Here is an 11,372-nt window from a genome sequence, read left to right as displayed (position 1 = left end):
ACGATACCGAGAATGACTTCAGGAACTGAAAAAATGTTTCTAAACTATCAATAATAAAAGGCAAATTTTGATCAGCCATGTTAGAGGAAAGACTGAATTATTCTTCTGTTTTCTCTCTAGGAAAGATATGACAATATGACAAATCATTGTCACTTAAAGAAGTCTTCAAAGAACAAGCAGCTAAAAATGTAGAGGGAAAAGTATTATAGAGGCATGTCAGGGAGTTAATAAAAATATTACTTTTTTTGGGAGGGGGTACTTGCTATAGATGTGATATTTATCCTGTCTTTAAAATTAGCTGTGTTCTATTTCCTCATTCTAAATTTACATTCTTTTCTGTTTGTACCTTATTTGATACAAACTTTAGGCCTCACAAAACCTGTACCAGCTTCTGATACCCTATTTTTTCCTGGGTAACAGCATTCAATGTCCTTCAGGGTTATAGCTGGGAAAGAGAAGAAATTTCTATAACCACTTCATGTCCCCAGTGGATTGGGCCATGATGGCTGAGCCCAAGTTTTAAAAATGTTTATGAGATTTGGCATGTTTACCAAACTTGCAAAGCCATATGATTTCGAACAAGCCACTAAACATTTTTGGCTTTGGATTCTTCATCTATAAAGTGAGAGGGTCAGACAAAACGCTTTCTAGTTTGTTCCCCAGTGCTAATATCCTGTACTTTTCCCACTGAAAATTGAACTCAGCATTAAAAGCAGAGGTAGGGGGCCCTTGGGTGACTCAGTTGGTTGAACATCTGATTTTGGTTCAGGTCATGATCTCATGGTTTGTGAGTTTGAACTCCACATCGGGTTGGCTGCAGTCAGAGCAGAGCCCGCTTTGGATCCTCTGTCCCCCTTTCTCTGCCCTCTCCCACTCCTTGAGTATGTGCATACACTCTCTCAAAAAAAAAAAAAAAAAACACATTAAAAAAAATTACAAGCAGAGGTGAAGGGACACTCCAGTAGAAGCTGAGGACTGTTGGTAGCAATAACTAGATCCCTAGAGAATGTCTCCCTTAAACACCATCCAATTCAACAACTTTTTCCAATACCTCCGCCTCAATAAAGGGGCGACCTGCAATTTACACAGCGTACATGCTTTTGCAAAGTCATATTTTTCTGATTTGGAGTACACAATGGATAAGCTAAATAGGCTTAAGAAAGAGAATCTATCATGAAATTCTCATCCGTAAATGTAAGAAAATGTGACTTTATAAAAGGATTCTTCAAGTGGATTCCATCTATGCAAAGATATTCACACCTCATATATAATTTCTTAAAATTCATGTATTCAGATTTATGTTATGTGAAATCACATTAGCAACAGGCAAAAGTGACAAGTAGGAGAGCCAGGTTTGATCTTAGAATGGGGAAGATGGGATAAGATGAAGAGATTTGAGGTCTGGAAGTTGAATATATAGGTTGAATAGAGCCCTACTGTCCCCAAATGGCTGGGTGATACCAAACTGAATGACAGCTCTTAGAACGTGTCTCAGGTGCCATGCTTACTCCTATTTTGGCTACAACATCTGCCGGCATGAGAAATAGAGCCAAGACAATTCCACGCATTACTATAAATGAGCCTGTTTCTACATACTGTGTATAATATGTTCAGAACCTATAGCATTCACATATGTAGCTAACTAGAAGATCCATCCAGTGATGCAGCCAAAAGGCTTCTGCCCAAAGGGGTTACGATCTCCCAGCTCTACTAAACTTCTCTGATTCCTTGCAATTGTTCAACATAACATTTCCCCCCTTCTTTCACTGCCCTTGGCAAATGCTATGCACTACACCCACGCCGTGCTCCTGCTCACCTTAAAAGACACACTACCATGGGGCGCCTGGGTGGCGCAGTCGGTTAAGCGTCCGACTTCAGCCAGGTCACGATCTCGCGGTCCGTGAGTTCGAGCCCCGCGTCAGGCTCTGGGCTGATGGCTCAGAGCCTGGAGCCTGTTTCCGATTCTGTGTCTCTCTCTCTCTCTCTGCCCCTCCCCCATTCATGCTCTGTCTCTCTCTGTCCCAAAAAATAAATAAATGTTGAAAAAAAAAAATTAAAAAAAAAAGACACACTACCTGGGTGCATATGTGATTCTAAGGCAACAATAGCTCTGAGTACACATTTATTCATTCTGCTGTGTCACTGTCTCCCTGGGTCAATATCTGGCATGGGAAGTGCTAACTTGGAGCTGAGGCTGCTTCCACCTTCCTCTTATAGAAAAGCAGGGTCTTCCTGGACTGGGGCAAACACTTGTGCATTTACCATTTCTCTTTTCCTCTGTTTCCGTCTTCCTTCATCAACGGAGGCTGACTCTATTTTTCAAGGGTGGATTTAAGCATGTAGGACTTAGATCTTACTTTTTTTTTCTCTCCTCCCTGTGCAGAATTTCCTTGTAAAATGAGGAAGTAATCTGTTTATTTGAGCTCTCATCCCTTTGGCCAGGAGCTGTTCCGTAGAGTGTAGCACATGGATCTGGGAAAAGACTGAATTCCAACATTGCCTGTCTGTGTGTCTTTGATCAAGTCAGTCAACCACTTTACACCATCATTTCACGATTTGTGAAATGGGGATTAAAAATGTATTTCCCACGGGCACCTGGCTGGCTCAGTCAGTAGAGCATGTGATTCTTGATCTGGGGGTTGTGAGTTGGAGCCCCACATTGGATGTAGATTACTTACAAATAAAATCTTTAAAAAAAAAAGTACTTCCCTGAGGAGTTGTGCGATTAGGTGACATAATGCATGTCAAAATCTTAGCATGGCTATGGCAGATATGTAGTTAATGGTCAATGAGTATCAGGCAAATTGCTCTTCATGTCTCTTCTACATTCTGTACAACCTTGGGTGTTTTTTTGTTTGTTTGTTTATTTATTTATTAAAAATTTTTTTTTTGGATCCAAGCTTCTGGAGGAGGGGCAAGAAATTGGCTTAGATTTTTATTATTAGCCCTTTGGCATTGTATTATCTGTTTTTTCTTTTTCTTTCTTTCTTTTGAGTTCTCTCTTCTGGACCACCCCCTCCCTCACCTTCTCACCTCACATACACACTCACCTTGATTGTGAGTTCTCAGTGGTCAATAGAGTGCATTCATGTCTTATCCCCAATTCCTGACTTTGAGATATGGTTTGTAGCAAATGTCTGATAAACGTCTTTTAAGTGATTTCTTTTCTATATTCTGATCAGATTCTTGCCCTGCTATTTTTATTAGAGTCCTACATCCCGAACATTTGCTTATTTTGGCAATGGAGTCTATATTTGTAAGATATTCCTGTAAGACTTTGTCCTAAAACATTTCCCAAAGTACATATGACTTGCAGGACACTAGCCGAGTAGGAGATACTGGGAGAAAAGATGTCTATGGCTGTCTGTATCCCCTCTGGTGCTTTGTGAGGAATGGACACTTACAACGAATTGTCTGGTTGGGGGGTGGGGTGGGATGGGGAATGAGAGTTTGAGACTTGGAGAGGAATGTTGAGGGTCTTGTGAGGTCTTTGTACCTTTAGCCTTTCCTGCATGGGCAATTTCCAGGGAAACTTTTTTTTTAAATTTAAAGTGTATTTATCTATTTTGAGAGAGACAGAGACAGAGCATGTGAGCCAGAGATAGGCAGAGAGAAGGGAGGAGAGAGAATTCCAAGCAGCCAAGAGTCAAGACTCTGCACTGTCATCTCGGAGCCCCACACAGGACTCGAACTCGCGAACCATGAGATCACGACCTGAGCCAAAAACCAAGAGTTGGGTACTTAACCAACTGAGCCATGCAGGCTCTCCATGGGGAAACTTTCTGACCCAGTGTCCCTGCCTGGCGCCTTCCACCTATCAGCCATGGGCCCTCATCTTCTCAAGTCACTCTTCTCTGACCTTTGAAGGTGCCAATTTCCACCACACGTTTTTGTACTTCTTCTTTTCCTTCTAATGATGTCAAACAGTGTGATGCCCTCCCCTCCTGTCTTTTCTATCAGTATTCTCTTTCTAAAGCAAATAATTTTTCATTGGCCTCTCCAATCATCTTAAGCTAACACCTAAAATTAAGAGATGTTGGGAAACATTGATCCAGGATAGTGATTCCTTTTTTCCCCAAATTTAAGTAAATGTTTGTTTTAAAAATATTTTTTGATTTACAGAAAAGTTTGTAAAGATAGTACAGAGAGTTCCTATATATCCCTCATCTAGTTTCACCTTTTGTTGATATCTTACAGCACTATGCTGGTTCCAAATAAAAAACAAACATTGGTACATTACAATACTATTAATTAAATTGCATAATTTGTGTAGATGTGCTCAGTTTTCCCCTGATTGTGTCATTGCTGTTCCAGAAGCCCATCAAGGATACCACATGACATTAGTCATTATATCTCCGTAGCCTCTCCTGGTTTGGGACAGCTTCTCAGACTTTTCTTATCTTTGATGAACTTGGAAGTTTTGAGGAGTGTTGGTCACATAGTTTGTAGAATGTTAGGCAATTAAAAAAACCCAACGACTTTACTGAGATATAGTTTACATATCACAGAATTCACCTAGTAAATTGTACATTTTTTTTTTTAGTGTATTCACAGCTATTTGCAACTATCCACAGTCAATTTTAGAATAATTGCCTTACCATACCCACATTCTCCCTAGTCCTAAGCAACAACTAATGTACTATCTATCACTATGGATCTGCCTATTCTGGACATTTCATATAAATGGAATCATATATATATGGTCTTCCAGGACTGGATTCTTTCATTTAGCATAATGTTCTTAAGGTTCGCCCATGTCGTAGACTGTATCAATACCTCTATTTTTTGTGGCCAAATAATAGGTCATTGTTTGGCCATGCCATATTTTATTTATTCATTAATCAGTTGATGGACATTTGGGTTGTTTTCACCTCTTGGCTATCATGAAGCATGCTACTATAAACGGTAATGTACAAATTTTTATGTAGACATATGTTTCATTTCTCTTAGCTATATACCTAGGAGTAGAATTGCTGGGTCATATGGCTACTCTATGTTTAATCATTTGAGAAAGTGCCAGATTGTTTTCCAAAGTGGCCTTTTAAATTCCTACTGGCAGAGTATAAGGATTCCAATTTATCCATATCCTCACTAACACTTGTTATAACCCATCTTTTGGATTATAGCCATCTTAGTAGGTTTTCATGAAATGGTACCTTACTGTGGTTTTGTTTCGTATTTTTGTGAAGACTCATGGTGTTGAGTATCTTTCCATGTGCTTATTGACCATTTGAACATCATTGGAGAGATATCTATTCAAATTCTTTACCTTTGATTTTAAAATTGGGTTATTTGTCTTTGTATTAATGAGTTATAAGAGTTCTTTATATATTCAGGATACAAGTTCCTTATCAGATACATGGTTTGCAAATATTTTCTTCCATTCTGTGGGCTGTTTTTTCACTATCTTGATAGTGTGTTTTGAAGCACAGCTATTCTAAATTTTGGTGAAGTCCAATGTACCTATTGTTGTCATATATAAGAATCCATTACCAAATCCCAAGTAATGCAGGTTTGCTCCTCTATTTTCTTTTAAAATTTTATTATTTTAGTTTTTACATTTGGGCCTTTGATTCATTTTGTATTAATTTTCCTATATGGTATAAGGTAAGGATGCTATTTCAACTTTCTGCATGTGACTATTTAGTTGTCCCATATGTGGAAAAGACTACTCTTTTCCTATTGAATAGTCTTGGCACCTTTATTAAAAGTCTGTTGGTCAGAGACATACGGGTTTATTTCTGGACTCTCACTTTTATTCCATTGGTCTCTATGTCTATCTATATGCCAATATTATACTTTTTTAAAACATTTATTTATTTCGAGAGAGACAGAGACAGTGCAAGTGGGGCAGGGGCAGAGAGAGAGGGAGACAGAAGATCCCAAGCAGGTTCCGCACTGTCATCCCAGAGACTGATGCATGGCTTGAACCCATGAAACTGTGAGATCATGACCTGAGCAGAAAACTAGAGTCAAAAGCTTAACTGACTGAGCCATCCACAGGTGCCTGTATCACACTTTTTTGATTACTGTAGCTTTGTAGTAAGTTTTGAAATCAGAGACTGTGAATCCTCCAACCTTTTTTTTTTTTAAGTTTATTTATTTATTTTGAGAGAGACAGAGACAGAACAAGTGGGGGAAGGGCAGAAAGAGGGAGGGAGAGAGAATCCCAGGCAGGGTCCCTGCTGCCAGTGCAGACCTTGATGGGGGCTCAAACCCATGAACTGTGAGATCATGACCTGAGCCAAACCAAGAGTTGGATGCTTAACTGACTGAGCCACCCAAGCTCCTGCTCCAAACTTTTTATTTTTTGAGGCTGATTTGACTATTTTGATCCCTTCCAATTTCCTGTGAATTTTAGGATTAGCCTGTCAATTTTTAAGAGAAAGACAGATGGGAGTCTGATGGTATATAAATTACATTGAGAAATGTAGATCAGTTTGGGGTATATTGCCATCTTAGCAATAGTAAGTCTCCCTGTTAATGAATATGGGATGATTTCCCACTTATTTAGATCTTTAACTTATTATGATAATTTTGTGTACTTTTCAGGTTATAAGTTTTTCACTTCTTTTGTTATATTTTTTACATATTTCATTATTTTCCTTGAGAGAAGCGAAGAGAAGAAAGGCCAAGTATATTTGTATAGGCTTTGTTATAATAATCTTGTTATTTTTTATTTATGAGACTTTGTGTTTGTTCCTGTGACTCAGAGTTATCATCTGAAACTTTCCTTAGTCCCAGACAGTTTTGCTCCCACCCACCTCCTTTGGGCTATTGGGGACAAATATATTACTGTTCTATATGTTGTAGGCTCACCAATACACTACATCCGTATTGTTTTATGCAATTGAGTTTCACATCAGTTAAGAGAAGACAGGACAAGAAATGTGCATTTATAGTATCTTTTATAATTATATAATTACTTTCACCAGTGCTCTTTATTTGCTAGTATGGATTTGAATGACTTGCTTTCAGTACAAAAAATGTCCTTTAGTATTTCTTGTAAGGCAAGTCTGTTAGCAACAAGATGTTTGTTTTGTTTATCTGGGAAAGTCTTTATTTTGCCTTTACTTTTGAAGGGTAGTTTTGCTGGATATAGGATTCTTGTTTGAAAGATTTTTATTTGAATACTCTAAATATGCTAGCCCACTGTCCTCTGGCCTCCAAGAAATATTTTGAGAACTCACCTCTTCATCTTAATGGAGTTTCCTTATAAATGATGTGTCATTTTTCTCTCATTGATTTCAAGATTTCTTTGTCTAGCTTGCAGCATTTTTACTCTTTGTGGCCCTCTTTGTGTTTATCCTAGGAGTTCATTGTGCTTTCTGGAAGTAGAGATTACCTATTTTTTCTGCTCTTTTTCTCTCCTCCACTTCTGGGACTCCCATTATGCATATGTTGGTGCAGTTAATGGTATCCCACATTTCTCTGATGCTCTGTTTTTCTTTCTTCTTTTTTTCTATTTTCTTCAGATTGCTTAAACTCTATCAATTCATCCTTAAGTCTGCTCATTCTTCTACCAGCTCAAATCTGCTGTTGAACCCCTCTAGTGAATTCTTCATTTCAGTTATTATACTTAACGACTCCAGAATTTTCATTTGATTCTTTTTTTAAAAAATAATTTCTATCTTTTTATTGATCTTCTCTATCTGGAGCAACATTGTCAGGATACCGACTTTTACCTATTTAACCATGGTTTCCTTGTTTTTTGAGCATATTTATAATGGCTACTTTAAAGTCTGTTAAATCCAGCATCTGGTTACTCTCAGTCAGTTTCTGTTGGCCGTTTGTACAAAGCACTAAAGGTCATACTTTATCGTTTCTTTGCATGTATCATAAGTTTTTATTAGAAAGCGGGCATTAGACAACGTAGTGTCGCAATTGTAAGGGCTAATCTCTCCAGGGATTGTTATTTTTATTTGCTTGTTTCTTGTTTGGTGACTGGCTAGATAATTTTGGTGAAATCTATTTCCCTTCACCATCTGACCCCTCCCACAGTGTTAGGTCTCTGATACTGCTCTTCAGGGGTGCAGTGCTCACCATCACCCTGGGATGACTGTGGTTTTGGCTGGGCTCTCCTGGACTCTCTTTTCCTGACTACACTTAGCTATTAAATTCAATTAATTGCTGGCTGATTGCTCTGTTGTTTTCAACAATGCCCTGAGGCATAAATCGCTTCACAGACTAATCCAATCAAATTCAGGCTCCTTTGAAGGGAAAATTCTGAGGTCAGGTGTTTGCAATTTGTTTTTACCCCAGGAGGGTAAGATGTCTCTTTCACCCATTTCTCTATAGCAAACTAGATGTCCTGCAGTTTACTCTCCATCTCCAATGACTCTATTAATCTTCTTCCAACTGCCTTTTGCCATAACTTCCACTATTTTGAGAGCACCCTTAGGCTTGAATTTCTTCACATTCTATTGCAAATGTCTGTTTCTTTGGGGAGGGATCTGGAGCTCTCTACGAGCTACTACTTCCCCTGGGCAAATTCTGTGAGCCACAGTTCTAGTGCCAGAGGCAGGGATAATGGTGTGCTCCTTTCTGAGTGATTTAGAAGCTGAATGCTTGGTGCGTGGGAAGGGTAGCAGTCCCAGGTCCCCTTAGCTTGCCTCTCTTGGCATGGAACCGAGTCAAACAAACATAATTGGGGACATAGTATTCTCAGCAGCCTTGCGACCGAGGTAGAGGCTCTGTGGCATGAGTGGGGGTCTGGGTAGGAGAAGGGTGCTCACACCTGTTGGCCACATTCATCTGATACTTCCTCAACATAACTAGGGGAAGGGGAGAAATACTAACATCCTGCCAGTCCCAGGGAAACAGCCGCTGACTGGTTGCTGGAAGGAGAAGGTCTCCTGGGTTCTTGGCCACAGCAGGTTGGAGTGGAGTCTACCTCAGTGAGCTGGGAGATGGGAGGAAGGCTGTGGGTCTTGGTTCAAATCTACTACTTCTTATAGTTCTTGTGGAGATTCAATAGATTTTTGTGAATGAATTTTACTACCTTTGCTGTTTACCAGAAGAAATATTTCCACAAACTTTAAATCGCCTTTAAAAAAAAAAATAATTTAAGCAGTTTTGCCTGAGGAGTGGGTCTGCATGGCTCTTCATGCTGTCATGCCCAAAGTGGTATTCCTCAACTCTAGGGAGTGATTCTCTAGGGAGTGATATCAGACTGCCACTGCCCTGTTAGGCAACAGGGAGAATAACCTGTGTGTGAGCCATGAGTATTAGTGTAACATCTCCCATGGTTGTGTTGGGATGGAAAGAAGGCTAAAAGTGTCTGGGGTTCTTTCCTGCGATCAGGAAGGTACTTGCAGAGAGAAACAGATATGCTGCTTATGGTAAATGGCCGTTGATTCTAAGTAGATAAAGAACATACATTTTTTTTTTTAAGTTAATTTAAAGTTATGTGGGGAATTAAGAGCACTGCTTGGGTCTGCTTCTTGGCTTTACCTCTTCTTTGCCATCTTTGGTAAGATATTTAGCCTTCTGTACTGCTGTAAAAGGGGATACATAATAGTCTCCACTTTAATGAATGTCAGCCATCACACAGGTCCTACACATAGTAGGCTTTTGAGTTTTGTTAGATAAATGGTATCGTCTAATGATAAACATGGAATATCAGTTTTCAAAGAAATAATAAATAATGTATCCAATTATGATTAGTGTAGTTGAGTGTTTCTGGGGTGATTCAGAAAGCACTTAAGCATTTTACAGGAACCCAGCATTGTGCGTCTGAGAGGAAACAAATGAGGGAGGTGGGTTGACTCCAATCTGGCCCAGTGACTTCCCCCAGAAGTTAGTTTTGTGATGACCCCTTAAAATCTGCTTAGCTTGCTTACCCTTTTTCTCTCTTCTAAAACAAGAATGCCAAATGTATGCAGAAGAAAACTCTATTGTTTGCATGCTTTGTATGTGGCGTCGTGTTGTGTTACACACACAACAACAGGTATCAGGGCATTTTCTGAGTGGTTAGATTAGGAAACATGTGGTGCTTTGTATCAGCGTCACCAATACTGCCCCCTCCCAAGTCTCACTCACTATGTTGCCAAGAAGCAGCCCCACAGAGCCACTTCAGTGAAGGAAAGCTTACTCTTACTCCTTCTGTGATCATTATAAATTCATCATTTCCAGCTGCTCTTGAACTCATTTCTACCTTTCTTTTTTGTGCTTTACAAATTGTGTAGCTTGGGGGTGGAAAGGGGATAACTTTAGTAGGGAAGCTATTGCCAAAAACATAAAATGAAAGAACCACTTTTCTTTGTTTCAAATCCACCATCTCAGAGGATTTCTTTCTTTCTTTTAAATTACATCTCCTAATTAGGTCATGCCACTGGAGGTGACCTACATTTCAGAAGCCAACAAGCAACAACAGAGAAGAGAAGCAGGGAAATGGGTGGGAGACAAAAAAGAATGACTTCAAAATGGCTTCAAGTGCAGCTTTTCTCAAGTGATTTGCTTGTGACTGAAGTTACCATAAACTTGATCTTTAAATGAGAGATATGCTTGTTGGCTCAATTTAACATTCTGAAAGCTTATCTGTTGGGGTACACTGTATGGGGATAAAATCGTTGGGCACGGTTGGAGATACAAAGAAACCTAAGAAATGATACCAGCCCTCAAAAAGTTTGCAAGCTAGTTGAGAAGTATTTTCCTAAGAAGAGGTAAGAAATATGTTCTAGTATATGATAATAAGAGTTGTATTATTTATCTCTTGCTGCTGAAAAAAATTGCCCCATCACCTAGTGGTCTAAAACAAGAGATATTCATTTATCTCATACAGTTTTGGTGGCTTTGGAATCCAGAAATAGATTAGGTAGGTGGTTCTGGTTCAAGGACCCTTACAAGGTTACAGTCAAGATCTCAGCCAGGGCTACAGTCATCTGAAGGTTTGACTAGGGTTGGGGATATGGTTCCAAGTTGGCTCACTCTCATAAATGGGGAGTTTGTGATGACTGTTACCATGTGTACTTCTCCATAGGGTTTCCTGAGTGTTCTAATGACATGGCACCTGGCTTCTCCAAGAGTGAATGGTCCAAGAGAGCAAGGCAGATGCTGCAGTCTTTTACAGCCCAGCCTGAGAAACCATACATTTCCATCAGATGTTATTGGTAACACAGATTAGCCCTCTCAGTATGGGAGAGAGGGCTACACAAGGGTATTAATACCATGGGGTGGGCAGCACTATGGGGAGGCTGGCTACCACAGAGGTGAAATGATTTGCTTAGAATTTAGGAGCTATAGAATTTGAGAAGGAAAAGAGGGTGACCAAGGATAGGAGTGGGGTATTAGTTTCTGAGGGCTGCCGTAACAAGTTACTACAAACTGAGCAATTTAAAATGACAGACGTCTGTTCTGTCATAGTTTGGGAG

This window comes from Lynx canadensis, chromosome C1, assembly GCF_007474595.2.
Source record: "Lynx canadensis isolate LIC74 chromosome C1, mLynCan4.pri.v2, whole genome shotgun sequence".
NCBI classification, from domain to species: Eukaryota; Metazoa; Chordata; class Mammalia; order Carnivora; family Felidae; genus Lynx; species Lynx canadensis.
This window is presented reverse-complemented; position numbering follows the sequence as displayed.